The sequence below is a fragment of the Epargyreus clarus genome, unplaced genomic scaffold (assembly GCF_041222505.1).
Source record: "Epargyreus clarus isolate Ecla_fem2 unplaced genomic scaffold, WU_Ecla_fem_2.2 ptg000033l, whole genome shotgun sequence".
Lineage (NCBI taxonomy): Eukaryota > Metazoa > Arthropoda > Insecta > Lepidoptera > Hesperiidae > Epargyreus > Epargyreus clarus.
Window position 1 is genome coordinate 5,347,575 of NW_027332238.1, and position 10,352 is coordinate 5,357,926.

A 10,352-nucleotide genomic window follows, 5' to 3' on the forward strand; every position below is an offset into this window, starting at 1 on the left:
ATCGCTTCTCGGCCTTTTGGCTAAGATCAAAGTGTAGTATCTGTTCTTTTCAGCTTAATATCTGAAAGTTCCCGCACGTCGGGACCAGTATATTAAACTGATTTTTGTGACTTGACGGGATGTTCGGGGCTCGCTCCACTCCCGTCGCGGGTCGGCCCGGCATTGCAGTGCCGCCGGGATCGGCCCACATAAATAACCTGTATTACTATCAAATAGCATAATACGAGTATGAGCTATCGGACTACGGCACAGTAGAAATATGGACAGTACGGAAACTCCCTACAAAGCGCTCGAAACGGCACACTCACACAAACAAGCGCATCTACGAGGCCCTTAAGTGGTTCTCCCGGTCACAGTAGAAATATGGACAGTACGGAAACTCCCTACAAAGCCTACGAGGCCCTTAAGTGGTTCTCCCGGTGCTTCAGTAGCGAGTGTCGCATCAAAACGAGCGGTCACGTTGTTATTTATTTGCTATTTTTTCCCGCGATCTTTTTAAAAATGCCACGAAAGTATTGCGTGGTATACGGCTGTTTAAACTCGGCTTCATCAAAACCGGAGTTATCATTTTTTACACTTCCTGGTGATTTTGAAATGTAAGAATGATTTATTGTTATAATATTATTATTATAATTTGTAGGTGTTTTAAATCATATGTTTCTAATATTATATATATTATTCCAAAGTAATTTAATTATTATACACATAAATAAAAACTTTATAAAAATAGGAACTATAATTAAATTAATTTGTAGGTACTTACTCGAATTATAAGTCCGTGTGACCGATTGTAATAAATTTGTGAACAATTGTGAATGGATGACATTTTTCGTAGTTGCTTTAAGAGAGAACACGTAAACTGCAAAGTGGCGGAATTTATTTACAAGGAATTAGATAAAATCAGTTTTACAGTACCTTGTCCTTGTTTCCCAATACCTCATTTAAAAAAAGCTGTTCATAAGAATGAGAATCTTTTATACTATAAAATTTAACAATAAAGACCGAAAAGAAGAAAATTCCGGACTTGTAGCAGAAGAAAATATTTTTCAGTAAATAACTTGTAATTTATAAAGAATAAAGCATTTTTTTATGTAATGGTTTTTTTAATTACTAGATATCACACGCATTTTTGACATAAAAATGCGTGACAAACACCTAAAGAGTGATTAATGTTCCCTGCCCCCGCGTCCGCTCCGAAGAGCGGACGAATCGTCTTCGTACAACCGCGGCTCGTGTATGCTGCCGCCAAAACTCGTAAAAGGTTACGCCGTAATTAATACTAAGTTAAAGATCTACAAAAAATATGTGTGGCACTCGGAGACTGCCACGGTAAAGCTATTGCATAGCATTTTTTATGCTATGAAAACGCTCAGAAGGAATTCCAGAAATACAATATATTCTTCCATAATCATCAACATTTACATTAATACATCTTTATCCACTATTTTATCATATCTCCATTATATAAGACATTGCAAATATCAGCTGACATTTCATAATAGTACAGGATCCCTAGTATAGTTTTCATCATTTATTAATAACAAGCTGATTTTTCGTGAGTAGCTTCGTTTCGACAAGACGCCCAACATTTTTCCTTACAGCAATGTTGGTAAATGGTAGCTTGATGGGGCAGCAAGGATAAAATATGTTGACCGGACGAATTCTAAAAATTTATTACTAACCAAATTTTTCTTTGTTAATTATCAAGATAATTATTTAAATAACGTGAAAAAATTTTTGTCCTACAAAATATAAGGTTTTTATTAAGGCGTCCCCCCTCTCCATCATGTATCATAAACAAGGTCATGAAAAATAATTACTAACCAGCTGATTTTTTTTTTATTGGCTGTCTACCATTTACATAGTCTACCATGCACATTGTCCTACAAATTACATGGTATGTCATCTCGGACCTACGCTGAAAAGATGTTAATTCCGCAGGATTATTTTTTTTATTAGTAACTGTAGGACAAAGGTATCACGTGATAGGATAATATAATTTTTATCTAAATAAAACAATGTCCTACAAAAAAAAGGGTAACTTTTATTAATCCTACAAGATTTGTAATTTAACAAAGAAAAATTTGGTTAGTAATAAATTTTTAGAATTCGTCCGGTCAACATATTTTATCCTTGCTGCCCCATCAAGCTACCATTTACCAACATTGCTGTAAGGAAAAATGTTGGGCGTCTTGTCGAAACGAAGCTACTCACGAAAAATCAGCTTGTTAGTAATAAATGATGAAAACTATACTAGGGATCCTGTACCATAACTCCAAGCAAGACTGAACATTCTAAAATATAAAATAGAAAAGTATTTAATAAGTGACATAAAGTATTAACAACCAGCAATATAAATGGATCAATGCGATGTGCCTGTGACATTTGGCCGAATGTTACAGGTACATCGCATTTTTCATTAATAAATGCACTTTGTTTATTCATATTTAAAACACTTTGTACACAAATTATTTGTACCCTAAATCATAATGGCGTTTTGATTTTGTGCTGTCAAGTCTGTCAGTTGTAATTGTACGTTTAAAAATAACAAACACTCTTTTACGTTATTTTATCAATCCAGAATTCAACATAGCTTTTGTTGATAAAACATATTATTTGGATAATATGGTAATATAATTTTGAATTTTATAATGGGAATATAAAATATACTTCACGCAATTTTAAGATTTCTGCACGGATTATAAAAAAATGTGTATTACTGCCATCTGTGTTCAAGTTGACGAATTAAGGTTATCAAATAAAATAATAAGGAATGTAAAATAATACTTTATTCAATTATATCCATATTTTTCTATTGACAGTCAACAACTCGGTTGCCTGGAGACTTGATATCCAACAGTCCTCCACCGCTATTTTCACTTACACCACCAGGGGCGCCGGCAGCATTTGGTCAAGGTGACGGCGCACCAGTATGTCATTTTCAGTTCTGACTTCATAATGGAGTCTACCTAATCTTCGGATGACGACTCCGAACTCCCATTTAACTCTTGGGTTGGTGTAACTGCGGACTTGTACCTTATCACCTTGTCCGAACTCCTTCGTTGGCGGTGCATTGTAATGTAATCTGGATAGTGGGGCGGATTTCTTAAATAAGGCATGCATATAGGTTCTTAGTGTTCTTACCTCTCTGCCGAACATTAACTGATAAGGTGATAACTCTTTTGTATTAGGTGTACGTCTCAAGCGTGCCTTGACAGTTAACAGTTTATCAAATAAACTTCCGCTCTTGCTGATATAAAAGAACATTCAGGTATTAGCCGATTATTTTCTTTTTGTACATTCAAAAATTTAAATTTTAGCTTTGTATATATTTCTTCAAATTCGTACCTGTATTTTATTTCCTCTTCTAAATTTTCTTCTTCTGTAAGCCATTCAATTTTTTCTTGAATCGCGTAGAATTTGTTCAAATTTTCTTGTAAAGAATTCAGTCGTATATTTATTTCTTCAATGTCAATTTTTTCTATTCCCGAAATGTAATTTTCGGTTCGTTTCATTAACCCACGTAATGTGGCTCGTATTTCCTTATTGTTTTTTAGTTCATTCGACATCTCGTCGCCAATATCAAATAAAATAATAAGGAATGTAAAATAATACTTTATTCAATTATATCCATATTTTTCTATTGACAGTCAACAACTCGGTTGCCTGGAGACTTGATAGTTGGATATCAAGTCTCCAGGCAACCAAGTTGTTGAAAGGTGTTACTTATTTTCGTTACGGAATTTCTCGATTCGGTCGCCGCGCTCAAAGCCCGCGATAAAAGCTATGCAATAGCTTAAAAATCAAAGTAAGTTGCATCACAAGTTGTATCAATTTTTAAGTGTTTTCCGTTATTAAAAATATAATAATAATGATTATCGTCTTTTGCTGGGATTAGCTGACGCCGTGAGATTACCTACTTATATTATTTGTAAACTGCATAGTTATTGAAATTCGATTGATTGATCATTACAGCACAGTAAATGCTAAAATAGAAATAAATAACACAATTATTAAAAAACCGTTTAAAAAAAAAATAGTGACAACCCTATGCTTCGATGAAGTTTAGGTAGTTATTTTATAAATTAGGCTTAGTTTCCATACTGTCCATATTTGTACTGTGTCCCGGTGCTTCAGTAGCGAGTGTCGCATCAAAACGAGCGGTCACGTTGTTATTTATTTGCTATTTTTTCCCGCGATCTTTTTAAAAATGCCACGAAAGTATGGCGTGGTATACGGCTGTTTAAACTCGGCTTCATCAAAACCGGAGTTATCATTTTTTACACTTCCTGGTGATTTTGAAATGTAAGAATGATTTATTGTTATAATATTTGTGGGAGAATGCTTCATTTCATATATATAAATATTCCGTTTTTAAAATCACATGATATTAATTTCGAACTACCGCTCCGTATTAACAATTGGATACCTGTATCATGGTATAAAAAAAGGGGCGCGCAACTGTCAACAGATCAGAAGTTGTCCAATAGTGGGCACGGCACGGTGGTGCTCTGAATAGCGATGCGCGATTGTTACTAAAAACAATCGAATTATTCGATTGTTTTTGTGTTCGATTGTATTCGAATAACTATCGAAATTCTTCGATTGTATTCGAATAACTATCGAACAATCGAAATTGTTCGATTGTTGGTCGATTGTTCGATTGTTGGTCGATTGTTCGATTGTTCGATTGCTGTCGATTGTTCGATTGCTGTCGATTGTTCGATTGTTCGTCGATTGTTCGATTGCTGTCGATTGTTCGTCGATTGTTCGATTGTTGGTCGATTGTTTAGTACACGCAAATTATCTTAGGATAAAAATGGTACTATCGAAAGTATTCGATTGTTGGTCGATTATTTAGTATACAAAAAACTCTTAGCAGCGAGGAACCCCTAATCTTTATGTTTAAGATACCTGAATCAGGTCATTATTGCATTTATTGCAATGTATTTCATTATAAATAATTATACTTATACTTTATATTATTAAGACAACCTTCTTTTATTATACTAAAACAATTTTACTAAATACAAATTACATTAATGCTGGATGCATTATACCCTGGTCCCATTTTTTAGAATTTAATTTAGTCTTACTTTTCCCGCACATAAAGTTGTTTATTATCGCCAATAACAAAGCTTCTGATTGGTTGAATTTGGATGAACTTCCACATTTTGTTGCTTTACATGAATAACCGCACAACTCAAGAAAAATAATTTTACAGCAGAGCTTCTTAAAATGTAATCAATTTATTTCCTATTTTAATGTTTCTATCTATTATGTGGTTACATGTTTCTACTTGAAATTATATTTTTATTATGTTAACTTCATTTAAAAAAAAGATTTGGAAACAAAAACATTGTTTAATTTTAAACTGGCTATCCTGGAAAATTAGTTTTTTTGAGTTATGCGATTATTCTTATAAAGCAGCGACTTGGCCAACTAGCCAGTGTTGCCACAATGCTCTTTCTGTTCTCCTAACTTAGAATATTATTATTTTCCAGTAAATCATTCAATTTACGTCAATTTTTTTTATTGGAAAAATGAAACAAAGAAAGAAAATACTTTTTTTAAAATAAAAAATGGACAATTCTTTATTAAAAATGCTGGAATCATAAACATTTTACAATTTGTATAATTATTAAGTACTAGTAATATAACTAAATTAACCTTACATATACAATCACAGATTGGGAGATCAAATTGACAGAGAAAGTAAATATTTTTTGTAATTATAGTTATAAAATAAAATTTAAATAAATAATACTTATAAGTCGGTATACTACTTTTACGTTTTGTTATTTGTAATGTAAAAATTTAAAATATTTGAAAATAACATACACACGTTCTTTTAAAGTAATATACGAGTAGATACATGTTTTTTAATTACAAATAGTAATTCTTTTTTAAAATTGCTCAAATCAGCACATATTTTACAATTTGCATATTGTTAAGTACTAGTAATGTAACCAGTGGCGTAGCTAGGTAACCAAGGGCCCTGGGGCAAATAAAAAAATGGGGCCCCGCTGTAGACCAGTGCCGATAATTTTTGAAACCAAAAAAAATTACAGTAGGATGAAACCCATTATAAAAGGAGGGGAATATGATCAAAATGAAAGGAAAAATAAATTACAGACGATCCGAGTTTGGGAAGTGGGAGGGGGTGAGTTTTAAGGGTAAAAAATGGTTTATCTTGATTTCCGGCAAAACTACAAGTCCTATGGAAAAAAGTTAAATGGCAAAGTTGTAGGTAATAAAAAGATCTACAACTTTTGTATTTGCAATTTTTTCACATAACCTCAAAATTTAGGTGAAAAATTCAAAAAACCAAGTTTTTGGTTTTTTATTTATATCTTTTTCAAAAAAAATTTTTTTTCTACGAAATTTGGTGAAAACTTACCTTATTATGTCCCAAATACACTGTAATTTATTTGATTAAAAATATTTGTTTTTTCGCCTTATTTTAACTTTATATCAAAAAAGCACCCTAATTTTCAATCGAAAATTCTGACGTCAAAATATCAGCTTTTTTCAAAAAGTTTGGCGGCTTTTTGTTCGTTGAAATATCTACTTTCTGATGGTGTAAAAAAAAATATACATTACTATAGGAAATGTTCTCAGAAAATGCAAAAAATTGAAGCAGTTTTTACAGCTGCTACGAAATAGCAGGTATGTAGTAAGGCCCAGACCCACCTAGGTCCGTCCCCACTTCTCTATGAAATAACTGACAATGGGCTAAAATTTACCGAAGGTCACTCAGGTATATAAATTATCTTAAAACAGCAATAAATAGGCATCTACAAATATTATTTAAATAAGATTTTACAACTTTTTCAAAATATTGTAGATGTCTTATTAAATATTAACTTATTTGTTTGTTAATTATAAAAGTAAATTTCAATTTGCAATTTTTTTGTTTATCAATAAAACATGAAATCTTACGTCTTATTGCTGTTTTAAGATAATTTATATACCTGAGTGACTTTCGGTAAATTTTAGCCCATTGTCAGTTATTTCATAGAGAAGTGGGGACGGACCTAGGTGGGTCTGGGCCTTACTACATACCTGCTATTTCGTAGCAGCTGTAAAAACTGCTTCAATTTTTTGCATTTTCTGAGAACATTTCCTATAGTAATGTATATTTTTTTTTACACCATCAGAAAGTAGATATTTCAACGAACAAAAAGCCGCCAAACTTTTTGAAAAAAGCTGATATTTTGACGTCAGAATTTTCGATTGAAAATTAGGGTGCTTTTTTGATATAAAGTTAAAATAAGGCGAAAAAATAAATATTTTTAATCAAATAAATTACAGTGTATTTGGGACATAATAAGGTAAGTTTTCACCAAATTTCGTAGAAAAAAAAATTTTTTTGAAAAAGATATAAATAAAAAACCAAAAACTTGGTTTTTTGAATTTTTCACCTAAATTTTGATGTTATGTGAAAAAATTGCAAATACAAAAGTTGTAGATCTTTTTATTACCTACAACTTTGCCATTTAATTTTTTTCCATAGGACTTGTAGTTTTGCCGGAAATCAAGATAAACCATTTTTTACCCTTAAAAACTCACCCCCTCCACTTCCCGAACTCGGATCGTCTGTAATTTATTTTTCCCTTCATTTTGATCATATTCCCCTCCTTTTCTAATGGGTTTCATCCTACTGTAATTTTTTTTCGTTTTTTACCATTTTTAAAGGCTTCGGCACTGGTCTACTGCTATAGAAACTGATTAGGTTTTATCAAACAAAAATATGAAATATACAAATACTTTATAAATGCTAAGCTTTAAAAAGGGCTTAAATCCTTTTTTGTGCAGTGCAGGGCAGGTAATAAAAATATTAAACAGTAACAACATAAATTACAATAAATACTGGATGTAGGTTTGGCTAATAAAACGAAATAGGATCGTCAAGGATTTATCATATAAAGGTCGGGCCTAACTGACTAAATAACTATTTTATTTACAATTTTTCCTAGCTTTAGTTTCCGCAAAAGTATAACGTTTCCACATAAATCAAAAATTTTTCACTGTAGGGACATTTGTTCTTAAAATAGGCAGACCAAAGCGTCATAGGACCACGATTGGATACGATCCTATGACGCTAATGTGTCCGTTATATTTTCGCAAGTTACAAACATATATGTCATAACATCGAAGAATTAGTTGATTAACCAACAAATTCTTCCATGTTATGACATATGTATTTATGTATAATCCTTAAGGATTAGTATGCAAATGTGTGAAAAAATACGTATTTTCTTCAAAATTTTCCTTTTCCTTTAATTTGTCACATAACATTACTTACTTAAATAAATTAAGGGTCCATGTGTCGGCGCACCCCGATTTGATACGATTGCGCATTAACATGCCGATCAATACATTTATTGATTTATATATATATACTCATATATGTCTACCAAACCGCAATATACTAACAAATAAACACAAAAAAACATATGTCTGCAAACTATTCACATTTGTGCATAGATGGTCTGCACCGTATCCCTTAGCCGGTTCTTACGGCACCCACGGAAAAAGAGGGGGAGGCCCTATTTTACAACGCCGGAGCCCCACGGCGGAATACTTCCGTTAGGTCGCATTCTAGCACTCCATATTTGGTCATTATTTCCTTGCACGATTGGTGAACAGTCCATGCTTGAGTTAGTTGAGGTAAAACTAAGTACTAGTACAGAAAGAATTTAGGGGAATTCCCTAGGCATAACTTTTAAATTACTTTCAACTGAGTTGTCATGTTTAAAGTGGGGTTGCAACATTTCATATTTATTTTGAAAATGGGAGAAATTTCCAAAAGTTCCGTTCGATCGAGATTTCTGGTAAGGGTTCGAGGGCCCCCTGAGTTTGAGGGCCCCGGGGCACTGCCCCGCCTAGCCCCTAGGTAGCTACGCCACTGAATGTAACTAAAGTAACCTTACATATACAATCACAGATTGAGAATCAAATTGACAGACAAAGTAAATATTTTTTTGTAATTTTTGTAATAAAATGAAATTCAATCAAATAAGACTTATAAGTAGGTATACTACTTTTACTTATTGTTATTTGTAATGTAATAATTTAAATATATTTGAAAATAACAAAACAAACATTTTTTAAAGTAATATAGATACATTTTTTTTAAATTAGAAATAGTAATTCTTTTTAAAAATGCCGGAAACATAACACATTTTACAATTTGCATATTATTAAATACTAGTAATATAACTAAAGTAACCTTACATATACAATCACAGATTGGGAGATCAAATTGACAGAGAAAGTAAATATTTTTTGTAATTATAGTTATAAAATAAAATTTAAACAAATAATACTTATAAGTAGGTATACTATTTTTAACGTATTGTTTTTTATCACGTAAAGAAACAGACACAAAAAAATTAACTAATCAAATCCTAATAGTAAACGTAAATTAAACAATAATAAAAAAAATATATCGTTATCCACCACGTAAATATTAAAATAACTTTGAAAAAAGAAACGTATTTTGAAAAATAACAACACTAAACACTGTTATGTAAATATTAAAAACAAAAAAAATAGTAAATATATTTTGTAAAACAAAAATAATAACGATAAATACTGTACCAATTGACAAACCCAAAATAAGAATAAATAAACATTTTAAAACAACTTTAACTTTTCAACTGGTCTTTAAGAAAACATATCCATGTTCTTATTTAAAAATATTATTTTATTTAATTTTTTTGGTGCCAATCTGTTTCTTCTTTGGTTTGTTAAATAACCTGCTTTTGAAAAAACTCTTTCTGAAGGCACGGAAGTTGCAGGTATACATAAGTACCTAAAAGCTAATTGATGCAAAGTGGCAAATGTTTTATAGTGCGTTTTCCAAAAATTAATTGGATCTTCTTTTCTGTGGATGAGAGGCATTTCCATATATTGTTTTACAATTAATGTAGCAGATGAAGTGGGTGTTGTAGATGTCGTTTCTGATAAAACCTTACGATCAAAAACTTTCCATAGATCATCTATGTCCACATTTATACTTTGCTGATTTGACTCTGTTGCAGTACTAGTACTTCTAGATGTGCACTGCCTACCTTGTACATTTATCATTTCCCCTGCCAATTGTTCAATAAGCCACTTCTGGGTGTTAGCTGCATTTTCGGGCAACCCGAATCCTGTTTTTTTAAAACGGGGATCCAATAGGGTACTCAGAGCTACCGATTTGTGTGCTTCTAAGCTTCCCAATCTTCTACTGATAATATCGCACAGACTACGTTTCAATTGCATTCCGATGTCGGTGCTTTGTCGTTTTTGTAGCAGTATATATTGTAAACCGCGTATTAACGGTATAACTCTCGAAAGAGTGG

General features: G+C 32.0%; 1 non-coding gene across 1 annotated transcript; it reads left to right on the top strand.

Moving 5' to 3' along the window:
• Nucleotides 1-193, top strand: LOC140755689 (U2 spliceosomal RNA). Its single transcript, XR_012103824.1, has one exon. It is a non-coding gene; the product is annotated as a U2 spliceosomal RNA (small nuclear RNA).
• Nucleotides 194-10,352: the final 10,159 nt, after the last annotated feature.